Source organism: Pezoporus occidentalis, unplaced genomic scaffold (assembly GCF_034315485.1).
Source record: "Pezoporus occidentalis ecotype Australia unplaced genomic scaffold, CSIRO_AGI_Poc_V1 ctg26, whole genome shotgun sequence".
Lineage (NCBI taxonomy): Eukaryota > Metazoa > Chordata > Aves > Psittaciformes > Psittacidae > Pezoporus > Pezoporus occidentalis.
The window spans coordinates 663,707-679,726 of NW_026914502.1; the positions used below are offsets into that span (position 1 = coordinate 663,707).

The 16,020-nt window shown below is 42.9% G+C and overlaps 1 long non-coding RNA gene across 1 annotated transcript; it reads right to left on the reverse strand.

The window, feature by feature from the left end:
* Positions 1-9,827: 9,827 nt before the first annotated feature.
* On the reverse strand, positions 9,828-15,931 carry LOC134166342 (uncharacterized). The gene is made up of 3 exons (XR_009965833.1): positions 15,796-15,931; positions 14,591-14,809; positions 9,828-10,190 (listed from the first exon to the last, which is right to left on the reverse strand). It is a non-coding gene; the product is annotated as an uncharacterized LOC134166342 (long non-coding RNA).
* Positions 15,932-16,020: the final 89 nt, after the last annotated feature.

The window sequence follows — 16,020 nt, forward strand, 5'->3', positions numbered from 1 at the left end:
CCTACTGAACAAAGTGTTTCTTCTTCTCAAGCAACAGGTTTGGAGAGCCTCATATTTCTGAAGGCGCAAGGAGGAATTATAAAACCATTAAAATGCTTTGAACAAATATGTAAAGATTTTATGTACATTTTAGTGAGTTTATAATATTTTAAAATTTTGGGAAGGTAGTTTTAAAAATAAGTTTAAAAGTTCCTGTTCTTTCCGGTTCATTTCTTGTTGCTCATATTTGGTTTTTGCCTCCCTGTACAGTAGCCCTCTTGACATATATTATCCAAGGATGATTTATCTTTCTTTCTAATTGTTTTCTAAGTGTTTGTATTTATCCCATTGGTCATCCTGCGTTAGATTATCCATACTTGGCTATATTCTAATATTGATTTTGTTTCCTTTCATTCTGGTATTAGTTACAAATTATACCTTTATTTTTGCTTGGAATGTTTTCAGGTGATTGATTACTGAATGAATTGAGTGCACCCACAAGCTGTGGCTTGATTTAATCCACTTAGTGCCAAAGATTTTGGAGCATGCAAACTGAAGTTACCGCACCCTCTGCAAATAAAGGCAGTGGATGTTTTTTCTGGATGTCAGAGAGCTGTGCCTCTGGGTCCACCTCTTGGGCTTGAGTACCCATTCTCACCAAAGTAATAAGTTAAACCCCAGTTTCTGTTGTGGCAGTGGATTTCTGTGGCTCTCAGAGGAGAGTGAGCTGTTTGCAAACCCTTGAAGACATGAGATGTATAAATTGCAGGCTCTTTAGGGAACATGATTCTCTATGTGTGGGGGATTTGTTCTCTTTATAAAGAAGAAGGGAGTAAGGTTTGATAAGAGGCACTCACATGTATGTAAAACAGTGACTTGGGGTCAGTAGGAAAAATGGTGTATCCTATTATAGCTGAACTGTCCTCTGAAGTCACTTCCCCAAAGATAACACAGCTTGCTTTTATGCAAATGAACTTGCCGTGAGTTTGACATTGAAGACAGTGAGCTTGGAATTATTTTGACTGTTTCCAACCTTTGCTATGAGGTGGGTAACAAATAGATTCAGCGTGTGCTGCAGCAGACTTGATCAGAGACAATGGTGACAAGCAAAGTTCTCTGAACCTGAGCTTACAGGCAGGGTCAGCTGCAATGGCAGGAATTATCTGGGGTGTCCATTACCCTGGCTTCTACACTGTCAGGTGTGGTGTGGAAATGAGAAGACCTTTGCAAGCACAGCTTGCAAGGAGTTGTTGATAACCCTTTCATTCCTGAGGTTTGACAAGCCCTCACAATCGTCATGTCATATGCACTCCTCCTCCTAGCTTTTTGGTTGTTGTAACCACACAGTGCAGAACCTTCAGTGACAAGAGCCATAATTACCTCCATCTCCTCCTGCTGCTGCAAATGAGCAGAAAGGAGAGTTCAGTAATCGATTATCTGAATTTTGGAGAGAACCAGAGCAATGATGGTCTCCTGTTTCCTGGAGATTTCAAATGTGCCTCCTTCCTTCACAGGCAGATGCAGCCCCAGCTGAAACAGGGAACACGGAGAAAAAGGAGGGAACATGGAGGGGGTGCACGCTTGACCTGGCAGCCTACAAAATGCTGGTACAGAGAAAGTCCTGAAACTACCCCTACCTGAAATTATACTTGTCTCACAAAAAGTCTGGTGTGTGGATGTATGAATGAGAGAGAGCTTAAGAGATTAAACATCTCTGAAGAGCCGCCTTCTTGTTACACATGATGAGCAGGACTCACTTTATGCATTTTACCTGTCAAAACCTTTTGAAGTTTGTGACTCAGGAAGTTAAGCTTGTATTACTGGTTCTGTTAGCACTTTACACAACTGGTTCCCAGACTGTTTCCCTCCTCTTACCGACTCTCTCCATCATTTGGCCTCAGTGTCATGTTCCTGCCTTTCCCTTGGTGACCACCATTGTCTTCCACCCCTGTGAACACAACCACTGCCTTCTTGTAGGAATCTAGCAACTCTCGAGACCCTCATAGCATCCCAAAGATGCAGTTGCTCTAGAGGGTTGTGGGAAGAAGGTATGGTAAGCAGCTGTCAAATTTTTTCAGTTAAAAATGCAAATGACCAGTGTCACTGAATAAGCTGCCAAGAGCTAGGATATTTATTTAGCTCCATTTAGGAAGCACATACTAATGCACTTCAGTGGGATGTCTGCTTGTGGAGCAATTTTTAAGGCCGCAGTGCAGTACACAGTCTTACTAGAGGCAGTGACAAGTACATTTATCAATGATAGCAGCAACAAACCAAAGTAAAACACAGTCATTATTACTTAGTCCAAGTTTTAATGCAGCAAAACGTTAAACATGTATTTAAGCCCCACAGGGCTTCCCCCGGTGCTAAGATAAGCACAATTAAGAGATTTGTTGAATTGATGGCTATAACAGGTACCTGCAGATACAAAACTGGTACTTTGTCTCTTGCTACATTTCTGTACAGTCCATGTCTCTGTTACATTACATAAGAGATTAGGCTACAAAGAAAGTTAGAAAGAAACTGTAGAAAAAGTCTCTGTTTTCATCAGATCTCTTTTTTATTGTTATTAAAATAAGAAGAAATACAGGGCAGTATAACCTGACAAAATGTTGTATACCATAGCTCTTTATACAGACTAGGGAAGAAGCTTCCTCTCTAAGTCTTATTTTCATAGCCTTGAATCCCCCTTCTCTCATAAGTTTCTCATATTCCATAGAACAATATGAAAGTATGAAAGTTAACTAATTTAAATGATATAAATATGCATAGCCATTATCTGTAAGATTTTATGGGAATAAGGATAAAATATCAGCCTTAAATTTCAAAGTGTACAGTAGTCAGTTCAGATAGGGCTTGGGTTATATTTTTTATTTAAAATTCTTCAAATCTTTTATTCTCTCTGTATTAAATCCTCTGTATCAAATAGATCACTACATCTTCAATACTTAATTATCTGCACTATAAAAAGAAATCCCCTTTAACAGTTAGGAAAATATTTAAACAGCTCTTTTTTCTTTAAAGAACTGAAACATGATGTACAATGTATGAGCTAATCTTCTACTGATGTATACATGGAGGTCCAAATAAGAGTAAGAGACTTGCTTTCTCTGATCTTGGCAACTTTTGCATTCAGTTTTTAGGCCATCATTTTATGGATGGTTTGGGACTCCAGACAGATTTAGCTGCATGAATTTACTTGCAGAGTCACAGCCTTACCAAGTGGTAGCCGCATTTCTTTACTTTCACAGAAAAATCTAGGTTTGTTAGACCTAAACATGACCACCATCTTCTTTCTCATGCTTGAAGTCACAAGCAGAAGCTTTTGAAGTTGGTGAGGGTGGGATCCTTACCTAAAGGATCCTTACCTAAAGCCTGTGGTGAAACAAGAGAACTCTTTGAGTTCAGATATTCCTGAGGAAGAAGAGCTATTTGCATCCCCTGGGAAGCAGAGGAGTCTGAACTGGACAGGAGTGGGACAGAAAAATGGAACTGAATTTTTTCACTGATGTCAGTAATGTGTTGCCTTAAGGAGATGTGGCAGAAATGTGGTTTTGGAGGTTAGTCCTATTTTTGAAGGTATTCAACATCTCTGTCTTAGACCTGCTAAGGGTCTGAGATGAATGAAACATGGAACTTCTGGAAGTTTCCCAAGATATACTCAGATTGTGGAGCCAGCTTTACTTGTCTCCTTCAGAAGGGAATGACCTCTCCATGTTGTATGTATTCTCATCAGAGTGTTTTCCTGGTTTACCTGCTGTATAACCATTTCTAGCTTCTCTGACATCCCTTCTCCTTGGCATATACCCTTTCTACATAAAATGGTGTAGTCCTGGAGTGCGTCAGAGGGGACCACACACAGTAAGGTTGGCTCTTTACAGGTTCCAGTACTTTGATTTGATGGATGATCCCTCATCAGCTTGGTGTGACCATGATCAGGTATTTAAAAGAAATGCTTGCTGTGCAAGCCACAGGACCTCAGCAAGGCAGGCTTCCAGGGAAAAACATGAGTTTGGAAATAAATTGAAACATTATAGAATTTAATCTAGGAAGGTGGACAGTGAGAGGGAGTAGGAGTTTTGACATAAACTAGAGGTTTCTAAGGAGCCAAGAGCATTCTTAGAGTAAAACCTGCCTATGCTTTTGCATTTTGATTTCTCTTCTTTCATAGTTCTGAATAAATCAGGTGTAGGCTTACCTTGGGGAGAGAAGAAGGGTAAAGGGGTGAATTGTGAGAGCTTCAGTCACCTAATTTGCCCACCTTCTCCTTCAACATCACCTGTACATGTGCAGGGAGAGGATTCTCACTGCTGCTTGATCCTAGGTACAGGCAGCTATAGGCAGCTGCACAGCAGCCGAGCCAGGGGTCATTCTCCCTCTTCACAGCCCTGCATTCCACTCTGAGGTCGAGCCAGCAGAGCAGAGGCTGGTGGAGGAAAGGGATTTCCACATTCTCACTGAAGTTGCACCCTCTCCTGAAAGCAAACACAATCCAGATAGAATTAAAGTTCTGTACTATATTATGGAGCCATACAAGAGTGTCTGCTGAAGCATCCTCCTCTGAAGCATCACACAAACTATTGGTATATTTGACAAGCTTTGCTCTGATGTCTCCTGGCTCCCTGGTGTGGAATGCATGGGGCAGCCTTGCCCATGTACGTTAACCCAGTCCCCTTTTGCCCTATAGATTAATTCCCAGGACCAGGGATTTATTAACAGCTTTATTAACAATGGCAGTCCTTGCCCTGGGTTGTCATTGTGGGTATTGAAGTGCTCTATGTAGATTAAAGGCGCAGGAAGCCTGACACGTCTTTTGCTACCCAGAGGGTGAGGTACAGCCTGATGAGCCCTCTGGGATGATGTGCTTCCCTTCCCGGCCTCCATCAGCATGTGCTGAGTGGTGTCACCCCCTCCTAATGCCCTTCTGCAGGAGGTGGCAGCAGAGGCAGGGTGATACTGGGCAAAGCTGGTGCAGAGGGAAGCTACACCTGGGGAAGTGCTTTGGCAGGGCAGCAGCAGTGATTGACTTGCTGGCCTGGAGAGACACGAGAACGGAATATGCAGGGGATTGGTGGGGAGGGAACAGAGAGCTAGGTGTCATGCAGCAAGGAAGAGTCTTGACAGATCCGTGCTGGCATTTTGTATTTACAAGCCATATTGTGACTGAGCTCCACAATAAAATCCCTACTGACTGCAGAGGGTGCAGAAATGACCCTTTTTTTTTGTTAGGGGGAGAAAGTACAAACAAGAGAGGGAAGAGGAGAAATCATATTTCTCAACTCTTCATCTAAGCAGTGTCTTCACTGAAAGAAAAATCTCTCCATCGTTCAGCGCTGTGCTAGCTTCCTGTGATGCAAAGTGAAGGGGACCAGCGTGGGAAGAGCCACTCAGCACTTCAGAGGCTCGGGGAGTATCTCTGTGTGGCAGGTATAGCTGGTGAGGAGTGGGGAGGTGGGGGTAGAGGTGAGCTTACTTGTATTTCCAGCAAGCTACAAGGACCTCAGCTGGCCTCTACCACTTTTATTGTGATGGGCTTTAAATTAGGAAGTAGCTTTGGGATCCCACTTGTCACGCTCAGCAGTCACAGTTCCTTGCTCACAGGGGTGTTCGGGGGAGAAATTACATTTATGTGTGTGCAAGGAAGTGTCAGAGGGGGAGGTGTTACTACCATACCGGAGAAGTCATTCTAACCTGTCATCCTGCAATGCCATCCTAACCAGCTGTGACGGACACACAGACATGAGGGTGGGTTTTAGGATGAGGTAGCTGGGATCTGGGGAGGCATCCTGAAGCGCTGGTGCAAGAGCAGCAGTCCCAGTTCCTCAGAGCAGTTTATCTGTTTCCAAGTCACTACTCTGGAGGTGACAACCCCCTTCCCCTGACTCCAGGGCAGAGCTGTTACACTAATGCCTTTGGTCTGCCATCAGAAGGGAAAGAGCTGTGTCAACACAGAAGGTGCTATTTGCTGACAGGTTGTTAGAGACAAAGGAGACACAGGCAGGAGCAAGAATAAAAACAGAAGTTCTCAAGTAAAATATGGGCAAAAAAGAGAAGATTGATTGTTTAAGTCACAAAAGATAGAAAAATGAAGGGAAAAGTAAAAAGACTATTAAATTGAATATGCCTGCCCTTTAGAATAGCATTGATAAAGGCTGGGGATGTGAAGTGTAAAGGTTGAGACATATCTAACGGAGGGTCACATCTGATGAAACGATAATTTATGGTTAGAGAATAAAATAGATGCTGTGGATGACGTGGGTATCATTTCTAGACTACCAGGTATTAGGAGGCTGGAGGGAACACACATCAGTAGGTACATGAAGCAGGTGTCTGAAGACCATCCAACTATGAAAAGAAAAAAATAAAAAAGCTCTTGCTTATTGCTTTGCTTGCTTCCCCATCCAGTCCTGCTTGCTGTAGGGAGACCAAATGGAAAACTGAGTAATGCAATATATGGTCTGTGTTCCCCATTGCCATTGACAATATGAGAAACAATACCTTACTGTTTTTAATGAAGATGCTTGTTAGGCTTCACAGTCTAAATGCAAAAGAAGTGTTTGTTCTCCAAACACAGCCAGGTCAGGATGGGGCAGGGAAGGGTGAGCACAATTAAAAGAAACAAAAATGGTTAGAAAAACCTGGATAGTGACTGAACTTATCAAGACAAGGGTGATTACACTGAATGAGCAGACTTCTCCATATAGATATATTAATATTGCAAATCATGTCAGCCGGTGCGGTGGCCCAGCCTCTTGGTGGCTACATCTGTTTCTTTTCTATTAGCTGCAGCATCAAATACAGTCATCAGGAAACGGACACATGCACTCTCATCTCCGGAGTGTATCGTACTGTACTAACTGGAGCCCACAAAAAATAGCTAGATTATTCCCTCATTCTCCCCCATTTTTTTTGCCTGTCACTGTTCAACTCTGCACATGCCTGCGCTCTGAATCATATGGAACTTTTTCCCGCATTGTATTTTTTTTACTGAAATGTTTCCTCCAAGTCCCATTCAGTGCAATTGCCTCTTACCTCTCACCCCACCAAACTGAGAGTAAATGCAAACCCCAGAGTATAATTTACAAAGACATACTGTTGAATCCCGCATCGGACTCTTTTGCTTGAAGCCTATAATTGTATCCTGTAGAAAGCCAAACCTAATTTGCTCATTCTGGAGAGCACTGGGTTGTAAAAAATCGAACCAAACTGCTGCACTTAATAACAGGAATAGCTTTCTGTACCTGATGGAGAAGTGATTTGTGTTACGTAATATATGTAATTACTATGAAATTATGTTTTTGTATTATAGGATATCATAGCCTCCAATGAGGCAATTTCATTGCAGCTTTCCCAGGGTCTCTCAAGTGTTTGGTTTGGAGAAGGCGGTCAGCACAACAGTCTTTTGCCAGAGTCCCAGCATCACTGAAGAAAACAGACCGTAATTAAGTGCAAATGTGTACCCCGTTCTTGCAATCACTGAGAGCGTTGGGGTGGTGTTGAGTAGTCTGCAACTTGTTTTTACAGACTCACAAGGGAAAGCCTGATGTATACAAAAACCACATGACCTAGTGAATTAGACTTGCCTCTTACACCCCGATATATCAGTGATTGCCTGATCACTGCAATATTTGTGGGGATGTCTATCTCTGTAAAATGGTACTGATGGTTGCTCACCTACATACATCTCTGAGAAGGTCAGAGAAACAATGTCCTCTCTGATCTGTATTACTGAGAAACGCAGTGGCTCTGCACTGCTGTGTGATGGGCTCCTCCCTAAGGTTCTCTGCTGTAGATGTTATTCGTAAAGTCTCACTGTCTGACCAGTGCTTCGCTGAAGGGTGCAGTAGCTCAAGATTACATGTGGACATCTTTCTGCGCTGAGGAATTAAGGGTTTGCTACCATTCTGTACCTGTTTTGATCCTAGGAATCAGAAGTGCTTATGTATACAAACCTGTATTAGTGTGCATGTCTGTGCATGTGTGTGTGTGTGAGACAAAGAGGTGGTGATGATGAGCACACCCTTCTTCCTTGGATTCCTCTAGGGGTTTTCTGCATGATGTTCTGAAGTGACGGTGAAGTTTCACACTTCAGAGTCAGGGTTTACGTGGTTACCAGTGGGCTTTACTTGTAGTCATCTGGGCTTTCTTTTCTCTTTTCATCCGATGGTAGGCTCTTTGGGGTTTTTCTTCTGCAGACTTCCAAATAACAGGGCTTATAGCCAGAAATTACTGAAAGCTGACTTGGGTCTTCCTGAGCTAGCTCAAAATGCTGTTGTATTGGCTGAGTTCAGCACTAAGTTATACTTTCTTTTTTGCTGTCCTTTGGGGCCTAGAAGTGAGTTGGCTGCCCAACAAGGGATATTTCTCCTAGCATTGTAACTTTTTACTTGGTCTTAGGTCTGACTGATTTGGTGTGACGGAGATTTGTTGCAAGAAAAGCCATAGCTTCCTGGGTTTTATGAAGTTGGGCCAATTTCACTGAAATACCTCCCAAAGGAAATTACTCTCTTCTTCCTGAATTCTTTCTGTCTGCTATGAATCGTTCACCTCCAGGAACCCATTGTTCCCAAGTTTGGAAGTTTCTGCATCTTTCAAGTGACTTCACACTATTGGAAGCAGCAACTTCTCTTACCTCATTGTGCTTCTAAGACTTAACCTGTGAAGTTCCTGGCAGCTTCCTGCTCTTGTGTCGTCACCATCCTGTCACAGGGGAGTTTTCAACCACTGCCTCATCCTGCTTTGCATTTGTATGTGCTTCCCAGTGTGAATTGGTTTGGTGTCTTAGTGCAAGACCTTCAGAGAAAAGAGGAACCCACTCAAGTCATGCCACCCAAGTCAGCAGACTTTTCTTCCAAATAAAGAAAAAAAGGGGAAAAACCCCCAAACCAAAAGACACTGAAGAAACCACAAACCATTCAAAAGAGAATTATAATTTCAGAGGAAAATGGAGTAACACCCGTACTACTGTTTGCAGCTTCTTTCAGCATGGGAGGGAAGTGTTGCTTGTAGTTCAATCATAAGTGATAATTGGAAAATAGATGTTACAGTTTCAGCCCTTTTGTGACAGAAAGCGTGCGACTGAATTACGTCTCCTGATGACACAAGCCAGGCACAAAACACTTCATGCAAACGTGCTCTGAGGACAGCCTGTTTAGGTTATTTCATCCTTGAACTTTTTTATCACTCTTAGTACTGGCAGATACTTTTCCCTTCTCAAATCACTGTCCTTCAGCCTTTTCCCACCATATGCCTACCCTCTTTTCCACTCCTCCTCTTCTCCTGTGGCATTCCTTACCTCTTGCTTTCCACTGGTATCGCAACAGCCCTTCTCTCACATCCACTTCGTGTTATCCCTGCATCAGTGCATCTCAGATCTCTATGGCAATGCATTTCAAATTACTTTCTCACCTCTGCCTGCCTCCCTAGTGTCTGCCTTTCCAGATACCATTGCCAGTCACTTAAAATCATTGTGGCAAAAAACATGTTCCTTATTCATATTCCTCGTTCCATGTTCCCCAGATGCATTACCTTGATTTTCCCCTCTCTTTAACTCTGCACCTTCAGGACACTGCTAAATCCTAATCCTCAGTCCTTTAAAACTAAAATTTGTCTTCTTACTCCCCAGTTCCCAAACCTGCTGTATCAGTCTGGTGTTGCTTAGGGGGAAGGTTTTGTATAAGCAACATTTCTTGCTAGAAATATAGAACAGAAGTGTTCGGGTTTGACTTTTTGGGACCCAAGAATGAATCTTCAGACTACCAGTTAGGGGGAAATATTAATAAAACCCCTCATTTTCACTTGAACACAAAATAAATTTAATCCATCATTAGGTAGAGAACCCTACAATGTAATTTTAGAGTTATTTTTTATAACATGTTGTAATAGGTATGGCCCCATTCCTAACGCGCTGCAATTAGCTGTGCTGCACATAGATGCACTGTAAGAAAGAACGGGGAAGTTGCTTTTTCTCATTCAGCCTAGCTTGGTTTCAACTGTGCCCTAAGGCTTTGGTTCTTACTCCAGCAGATGCGTAGGTCACTGCCAAATAGCTCTGGGTTTGGTTGCTTGTTGCATTGTGCCATATGTCAGCTGCTGTGCCCGTGCAAAAGCTGATGCAAGCTTTTGCTCTCTCTTAATGCCTCTGAGGTAATTCTCCCCTTACGTGAACTATGTTTGGTTGCAATTTTGCTGCTGAGCTTTGCAAAATTGAGCTGTAATAAAACAAAAAAGAGAAAAGAGAAAAAGGGAGTGGTAGCTGTCAAATGGGAAGTAGTGAACAGCAAGCAAAACGGCACTGTCTTTTATTCCGTCCTGATGCAGATGGGCATCTTTGGGACAGCTGTAGAAACAGGAGTGAAATGAAAGTCTAGGGACTGTGTCAAGGGCCAGCAGTGCAGCATACCTGTGGCTGCTGCACTGCGCTCCCCAGGGGAGCACATCTCTGAGCAAACGCCACTGCTCTGTACTTTTTAGGCCTGTTGTCTGATTTGGGGATGGAGTTTGAAGCAGAATACGAGGCAGAGTTTGCTGGCGAAGTGAAGAGTGGGAACTGCGATGTACTTGGCTCTGAAAGGGATTTGGCCATTCCTGGAGCTGGGAGATGTGAGGAAGAGGGAAAAGCAGCAGTGCTCTGAGTAGTTGTTGGGAAACAGGCTTACTTAGGAGAAGGCAAGCCTCACTCTGCTTGCTAATGCACTAGCTGTGCATTGTTGCAGGCTTTGGGAAACTCAAAACGGAAAACTGTTCTAAAGCTGAGCCTTTGCTTTCCACACACAATCTGCATTTCCTTTCAGAGGACCTTTTGGGTCTATTTTCCTGCACTGCCAAAAGAGGGTTTTGTTTCCCTCATGATGTTTTTTGAATTCCTCAGATCCTGACAAGAAACCCAGTAGGAGCCAGGAATCGCACTGGTCCTGCAACCCACTGATGCGAAAGCAGTGAGCTGCATGGCTGTGTGCCCCACAACGCCCACAACCCAAAGGAGTCAGCTCCTGTTTCCACTTATGCAGCTCTGGCTCGATGTCCCACCTTCATAAGCTTTTTTTCTTTTCTTGCAGCCCGAAATATCCTCTGCCTCCTGCAGATGTCCTCTTGAGGGGAACTACAAGTCCTCATCCATTAACGCAGATTCCTCATCTACATTCATCTACAGGTTTCAAAAGCCTGAAGGTAAACTTACTTTTCCTCCCTCCTGCCCACACAGCTAGGTGCTCCTAGAGAGGGAAGAATTCAGATTGGCAACTGCTGACTGAGATGCTTCCTATTATTTTGCTTATCTTCCTGTAAGCGTGTTCAGAGCAAATGTTTAGTACACTGCAGATGATGTAGTTACTGATAATGGATCCTTGCTGCTAGGGGACGTGCAGTGATTTACCTTCATCAAATTAAATCAGAACAGGTGTTGCCAGCTCACTTCTGAATCAGAAGGTGAGCAGGTGCCGCTAAGTTCCATCTGGCAGTGGAAGCAAACAAACCTAGGCCAGAGAACTGTTGAGTCAGGTGATTTTTAATTTGGTGCACACCCTGAGCAATTAGAAGCAGCTTTTCAAGGGTTCTTCTGCACATCGCTCTCATACAGAAACCAGAATTTGCATTAGAGAGCATTGTGACTATTGCCTTCGACACATAAGGCACTTTCTTTGCTTTTTTAACAAGGAGCTGTGCATATGGAGATGCTCCAAAGTGAGATTCCTCCTTTTGTAAAGGCTGAGGATGGGAGACCACGGGGGAAATTTATGCTCCGCTGTAGCAACTCCAAGGATCGGTGGCTGTGGGTCTGCTTGCGTCGCAAACTGTCTCCACTGCAGAAGTGGAGGGTTTTCCTTAGCAACGCCCCGACTCTTCATCACTGCTTACAGGTGGAGGGGTCAGGGCTAGATGTGCAATGAGACCTGTGCTTCTTCCTTAGAAGAACACATCAGGCCACTACACTGGTAATGATCAGTGTCTGTATCTGACCCTCCGTATTTGGCTAAAATCAGCATCTTTGAAAGCATGGATTAATTCCTCTCCCTGCTGTATGTAAAAGCATTTTTGACTAAGTCATTTCCAACCAAACAGTGTTCAGCCAGGGCAGTAAATCACACAAACAATATTAATCACTTTTTGGTCATGTTTAATGGCCTTAAATTGCCTTAGAAATTGCTTCACCTAATTTTATTTCAGTGGGGCTCTACAAGGGGTCCAGCTGCAAATAACCTCTCAGAATCAAGGCTGAATTACTGCAGATACCTCTGTAAAGGTAAGAAGGCAGATCCTCAGATCATATAAATTGGTGCAGCCCTGCTGATGACTGTGATGTTATGGTGATTGATACCAGCAGGGCCATAATACAGCTAAAGTAAATGGTCTGCAGATTTAAATGCCTGCTGCTAATGGGTCCCATGGTAAATCAATGGCTCACTTGTTAGTTTCTCTTTAAAATGGACTCAGAAGGTGTATTAATAGAAAAAAAAACAACAGAACAATACCAGCTTAGCCAGTGGCCAACACGGGTAGCACTATAGCCAGTTTATTTCACATTTGCATTTAGACATATGGCCTGATTTATTACCATAGAAGATGCTTGTGCCAGTATGCAATAGGTCTAAGATAAAGTCTGAGACCCAGAACAGCCCAGCAAGTAACTTCATGTCTATTTTTCAGCCATCTTAAAGTGAGGCAAGAAACAGTGAGTGCCCTTCCAGTGGACCTGGATGGGAATGAACCTCCTCGCCCTATCGGGGTATTCAAGAATTCCAGTATTTTTCCTATGTCCCACCAGGGATGAAAGGTCCTTTTAAAACTTGGATGAAAATCTCCAAAATAAAATCAAGATGGGGCCAAACTAAATATTTGACTTTAATAATGTTCAAAGAGTATATTTTGCTTGTGACCTCTCTAAGCAGTTGCCTCTTTTTAGTACAAAAGGAACATGGGGTTTTTGCTTGTTTCCTTCAATTAGGAAACAAAACTTTTCACTTTAAAAAATGTCAAAACAGCAATTCTTGATCATTCAGAGGTTCTTCTGATTTGTTTTTAAAGCTGAGGGACTTGAAAACAAACCTCTGCCATCAATCAATTTCGGTTTTGACAGATGACTGCTTTCTTTCTGTTGTGGGGGAGGGAGAAGAAGAGTTTAGTCCCGATATTCCTGACCACTTCTAGTAATTTTTACTTCTGTTTTGAAAGCCTGCTGCCTTACATAGGCTTTAGCCCAGTTAAATGAAGCTGCACTGGGCAATGGGGATGCAGTTTTTTAGATGCCTTTTTAAGCTCATTTTCAAATGCGTACTTTAATCTTCCTTTTTTTTTTATCAGTGACCAACATGATTTATAAAGCCTCGGAGTGATTTATATTCTGTTCACATGATTTAGTGTCCTTAGTGAATGCAGTTTGGTTGAAAATGGCTTAATGAAAAATGGTTTCTTTACAGCATAGATGGAGCTTAATCCGTGTTTTCAAAAATCAGTCTGATTAAAGCCTTATAAGGATGAGATGAAGACACTGTCTGTTGCCAAGGTATCTGCTAGAAATGTGGTTCTCAGGGAAAGGCCTGAAGGCTTTACATCACGAAAGTTACTTTCCAAAAGACTGTGGTGACAAGGCAGCTTTGGATTCCCAGCTCAGACAGCAACGCAGCAAGGCTTTTAGGGGAAAGCAAGGAAATAAAACCAACTTGATTAAAAAATTAAGCCCCAGAGAAGACCAGCTCACCTGGTATCTCATACCAAGTAAGGTCACTGCCTTTCGCCTAGTTGTTCAAAGTCCGTGCATTTGGCCCTGAGGAGAGGATGTGAAGGTCCTGCCCAAAGATGGGTTTCCTGTCCACAGCTTCTGAGCGGCTGTCCTTCAATGGGAGCTACAGATTTGCAAGTAGTTTTTGGTGAGGTTTTAAAGAAATGAGCTGCACTTAGGCTGACGTTGTCAGTGGGTGGTGATTAGTGATGTGGTTTGTTTAAAAGTGCCTCATCTTCATTTTTGTAGTTGTTTACAACACATTGAATGGCTCCTGCAAGGCATTTGGGCTCCATGAAGTGAAATGGAGTCAGAGGATTTATAGGTTTCCTTCTATTGGAGGCTGTTCTGCAAGGCAGGCTTTTCAGGCCCACGATATACCCTGAAGCCAACAAAAGCCTTACACTTTTTTGGTGGTACAGGCCAAAGTCTAAGGAAGACTGAGCCATTTCTTCAGCTGTGTTCACTGACATCATCTTTGTTACAGGCACTTCAGCACAACGGAGCACTCGATCCTGGCATGTTTCTGTGGTCATCCCCCAGGAGCAGTTTTCCCTACCTGATGGTTTTATTTTTGCACACAAGCTTGATGATGCAGGTAGGTTTCTGGGTTTCCCCATTGTTTTCAGGTCAGGCACTCACAAATGGATGTTATAAGCTTGTGCCTGATTTTGACACAGCCAATATAAACTGTAACTCAGCTGATCTTAACTAAACCATAGATCTGCATACAGCATGATGTGAAAGTAGAAGAAATTGGCCCTTCTCACACCGCAATCCAAACTATTCTTTTTTTTCTGGATTTCCATGGAAAGAAATGCCTTTAATGAAGTTGCATGTTTGCTCACTTCTAAGCATATGCTTAAGTGCTCTCCACAGTAAGGATGAACTTACCTGCCTTAGTGCTGTCCTGAGGAGAAGCTTAGATGACACAAATGGTGAAATTATTTTCCCTGAGGCAGCAGAACTTTGATTCACTTTTCACCTTCTTCTCCAGCAGCCTGTTTGTTTTCATTGAGCTCTGGCTTGAAGTCCTGTGTTTTGGCAATAACAGGCTTGACCGCTCTCCCCCACCACTGCCACCTCTGAAGCAAAGTCTGTTTTTTGTACTTTCTGTGTTTGGAGATGGGGGAGTGGAGGAGTTGCTGATAGAGGTAGCCAGTGATGGTCACTAAATGTGTCTGCTCGGTTGAAAGTAAGGCAGCATACAACAAATGTTAAAGGGAACAAAATGGATTATTTGTTATCCCTGGGGGAATTCTACCCTTAAAGCGATGTCCCAGAAACCCAGATGGAATGTTAAATTAAAGCCAAAGGCCCCCCACAAGTGTGTTAGCAGAGAAAAAGCTCCTTATAGCAAAGACCTTTGAAAATTAGAACTGAAAAATAATATTGTAGAAAAATAAAAGTTCTCCTAAGAAAACAGAAAGCAAGGAAATTAAAAGCACAATAGGGACCAGCCACAGTACTTAGGATGCGAAGGCTCTGTCAAGCAAAATGCTGTTAACACAACCCCCTGACTTTTTCCACTGTACATGTACACATGCACACACTTTATTTGAAGTGGCCTTAAGTTTGCCTTGAGATCACCAACTGAGTTTTAAATTAACACAGGGGTGTCACACTGTCATGTACCATCCTGATGGCCTTCTGGAAGAAGTGTTCTCTGCATTCGGGAAAGGAAGGGTGAGTGCTTTCCATCTCTCTTTCTTTTTGCCTGAAAAGTGTAAAGAAATTCAATAAAACATTAGGGAGAAGCACAGGTATCAGTCAAGAGTCTGAAAAATGATTTATTTTTTCTCTCTGCTTTTGGGGTTACCCTGTCTGTCTCCTCCCTCCTCCCAACTGATCCACATTGTCCTACATGGCACAGCACTGTGTTTAGTAAAGAGGCTTCTTGCTGTGTTGATTTAAACACCAGCAAGGTTCTGCCCCATTAAATTCAGCGAGGATTCATCAGTAAGGTACAAAGGACATGGCTCTTTCCTTTACAGGCCAGAGGATCAGCATGACCTAAACACAAAGCCGTGGAATGATAGACCTGGAAAGTTATTATAAAAGTAGACATAGCATTAAGGGGAGTTGTGCTGACTTACTACCTTGCTGATATGCCCCAAACTCCCTCTGTGTGTGTGAAAATGAACTATCTTTGTATTTGCTCAGCCATAAGCCTCCTTGCTGAGTTTGCTGATAAGTTTACCAGATGTTGCCAAGTCAGGTGTTGCATCAGTGACATCTGGATTGGCCGTGACAATCTCCAAGTAATGTGGCTTGTCCCAGTGTCCTGAAGTCCTTTGAACTCAGCCTCGTACCAGTTTTTTCTG